The 3,874-nt window shown below is 44.4% G+C and overlaps 1 pseudogene; it reads right to left on the reverse strand.

Moving 5' to 3' along the window:
• Positions 1 to 309: 309 nt before the first annotated feature.
• On the reverse strand, positions 310 to 427 carry LOC126238029 (5S ribosomal RNA; annotated as a pseudogene).
• Positions 428 to 3,874: the final 3,447 nt, after the last annotated feature.

Below are 3,874 nucleotides of genomic sequence, written 5' to 3' on the forward strand. Positions count from 1 at the left end.
AGAGCATGTTGGGTTACAGCACCGGTATGTGGACGAGAGTTATCCTGTTGGAAAACACACCGTGAAAAGCACTTCATGAATGACGGCACAACAGGTCGAATCACTAAACCACCCCGTCTACAGGCCACAAGTGGCCCAACGGGACCATCCGACCGCCGTGTCATCCTCAGTGGAGGATGTGGACAGGAGGTGCGTGTGGTCAGCACACCGCTCTCCCGGTCGTTATGATGATATTCTTGACCGAAGCCGCTACTATTCGGTCGAGTAGCTCCTCAATTGGCATCACGAGGCTGAGTGCACCCCGAAAAATGGCAACAGCGCATGGCGGCCTGGATGGTCACCCGTTCAAGTGCCGACCACGTCCGACAGCGCTTAACTTCGGTGATCTCACGAGAACCGGTGTATCCACTGCGGCAAGGCCGTTGCCGTTGGTCGAATCACTAGATGGACATAAAAAAGGGTATGTGGGATAACTACGAGGGCTCTCCTGCTGTCATGCGAAATAGCACTCCATACCGTAAGTCCAGATCTAGGTTCAGCGTGTCTAGCACGCAGACAAGTTCGTTAGAGGCCCTCAACTGTCCTCCTTCAGTCGTTTGACACAGCTGAAGTTTAAATGGCGGTGGTTTGGGGTCAGTGGAATGCAGGCTACAGGGCATCTGGCTCGGGGCTGTCCTTGAAGTAACCCATTAGTAACAGCGCGTTGCGCCACTGTGGTACCTACTGCTGCTCAAATTGCTGCTTCAGATGCCGTACGATGCTCCAGAGCCCTAAGCCAAACACGATGGTCTTCCCTTTCGGCAGTGCCACGTGGCCGACCGCAGCCCGGCATTCTTGCGACCGTACATTCCCGGGAGCTCGCTGGATCTCGTCGTCGTTCTCAGTGGGCACAACTGAATACTCAGATATCTGTAAAGTAAGCGAAAGGAAACAATGTAAATCACATCGCGTAGGGTTGATGCACACAAAATTTTGTCCAACAATGGTCCAGAACGCTAGGAAAACGGAGAGAGTTTCGTTTGATTTCAATGGTAATGGAATGGAGTGCGTGGTAATGTTATATTTATCTTTACGAACTTTCAGACAGTTGACGTTGGTCAAAGAGGGGACCTTTTTTTTTTTTTTTTTTTTTTTTTTTTTACATGTCAAGTGCAAAATATACATATAAACTGTATCGTGGCGAGAATATAACTGATTACAGTATTACTATTCAATCATTCATATATTACTCGTTTTGTCTCTATTAATAATCATAATCGTCTCAAGGCAAGTCGATGCTTCGGGCTCCTCCATGCGATAACGACCGTCGCCGAGATGAAGATTTAGTCCTGTGCAGGAGAATTCCCGTGCTTGTTGCTGTTAACGTTAAGATTTTACGCCACAGGAAACTTTCAGTTAGTGGCTGATGATCTATTTAAAGTACACGTAGCAACAGCCTGCAGAGCTGTCCGTAAGGTACCGGCCTGCATTGCCTCATTGAAAAATGAATTATGAAAATGCCAATGGATGAAAATGACGTTAGGCACAACCAGCGTCATTTTATCAAGGAGCTCATTTTCCTGGCGTTTTAGGCGCTATTGACTGCACTCATATCCCCATCAAAAATGGTGCAAATGGCTCGGAGCACTATGGGGTTTAACATCTGAGGTCGTCAGTTCCCTAGAACTTAGAACTACTTAGACCTAACTAACCTAAGGACATCACACACATCCATGCCCGAGGCAGTTTTCGAACCTGCGACCGTAGCAGTCGCGCGGTTCCGGACTGAAGCGCCTAGAAGCGCTCGGCCACAGCGTCCGGCATATCCTCATCAAATCGCCTGGTGGGACAATGCGGAGATATTTAGAAATAGTCACGGGTGGTTCTCTTTATATGTACAAACGATCTCAGACGCGATTTTAGATATCGTGGCTAGATGGCCAGTATTTGCCCGTGGCAGAAATATTTTTGGAAACTCATGCTCAGTTGGAAGCAACAGAAATTCCAGCAGGCACACATCTGGGAGACAGTGTTGCAGATGTTTGTTGACGCCGGTACTTCGTGAAGAAACGCCAGCTGAGCAGATATATAATCGTGTCCACAAGAAAACAAGATCAGCAAAAAATGGTTCAAATGGCTCTGAGCACTATGGGACTCAACTGCTGTGGTCATAAGTCCCCCAGAACTTAGAACTACTTAAACCTAACTAACCTAAGGACAGCACACAACACCCAGCCATCACGAGGCAGAGAAAATCCCTGACCCCGCCGGGAATCGAACCCGGGAACCCGGGCGTGGGAGGCGAGTACGCTACCGCACGACCACGAGATGCGGGCTCAAGATCAGCAGTTGAGAGAATGTTTGGGGTAGTAAGAAGACGATTTCCCTGTTTGAGTTTAGGTCTCAGAGCGAAAGTAAATCGTGCAGCACTTATAAAAGTTACAGCATATGTCTTGCACAATATGGCTGTCAACGCATCAGAGCAGGACCTGAAATTGATGACAATGTATTTGCTAAGGAAGAGAGTATGCAGAATTTCCAGCACCTGCAGAACATAATGGGTCATAATGCAGTGAGAGCGGCATTAATTAACGATGAATTTATGTAAGAAGTTAAAAATTGGAATAAATGTACAAAGTGTCAGTTTGAAAGCAAGACCTCTTTTCCTTTCTTTTAGTTCCAATTACTTCTCGGTCTCCTGGTTACTGAATTCTGTACCAGAACAAGAAAACCACGAATAATATTGTAAACTACCTGTTACACAGCAAATTCGTCCTAAAATATTAATCAGAGCGTATTGAAATGTATGCAAAACACAGCATATTAATGTGAATGTATCCTTTCCCGGCGTATACAGCTGGCGAAGAGTTCTCGGGCTTCCAGCCGGGTGGCGGTGTCACCGCCACCCGGCTGGAACAGTCACAACGCAATTAGTTCGAAATTTACTAACAAGGTATTTACACAAAAAGTTACGAGATTAAAAAAAATTACAATGAGTCGGGTTAAAAGTCTGATTGTCTTTTCTTAAGTTCTAATTCTTTAATTTCTTTACCTACAATATTTTGAGGGTTTCCATTCTTATCTCATGTTCTGCAAGCAAGCACTGCACATTGATTTTATGTTCACGCCCGAGCCATTCTAATTTTCTCTTGTAAAACTGGTACTTCTTATCGTTAATGTTTTCTGTTCTTTTGTTTTTGAGACGCGATTCTGACACCATAACAGAACCCTGGCTGGCCTACCAAATTAGAGGTTATTTTCCGACCAAAACTCGCGATGTTCTGTTGTCACAGTAAAGTTACTACATTATTTTATTGCATTATCGTCCTTACCAGGTCAATACAAATATTCTCTCCTTCGTTTTCATTGTCGTTGTCGTTAACAATGTCATCTGAATCTGTATCAGAACAAGAACGTAAAGGGTAACATTATGAACTACATTTTACGCAACAAACTTGCTTCAAAATAATTTTTTAATCGTATCAAAATGTTTACAAACCACTGTACGTTAACTTCAGGATGAAAGTCTCCATTGTCATCGTAGGGGCTAAAAATAGGAAAAAAATTGTGGCTTCAGGGCTGGAATTAGCTTTTGTCCACTTTCTACAACAGTAGGCCTTACGAAATTACCACCTCCAGTTTTATGCATTTCAGTGTTGAAGATATTTGACACTGTTTTTGCTCCAGTTTACATACCACGTACATAAGAAATGAAATGTAATAATCAGAACGTACGCCTTGAAGCTATACCTTGTCATGCGCTAATGCTTTTTTGGTCCTTTTCTTAACATTTTCGTAACACGTTTTCAAACTCGTCCAATGACGATCTCTCCCGATGTTACGAGAATTAAAGTCAACAGCAACTTCTCTCCATGCCTTTACCCCGCTGGCCGCA

The sequence above is a fragment of the Schistocerca nitens genome, chromosome 2 (genome assembly GCF_023898315.1).
Source record: "Schistocerca nitens isolate TAMUIC-IGC-003100 chromosome 2, iqSchNite1.1, whole genome shotgun sequence".
NCBI classification, from domain to species: Eukaryota; Metazoa; Arthropoda; class Insecta; order Orthoptera; family Acrididae; genus Schistocerca; species Schistocerca nitens.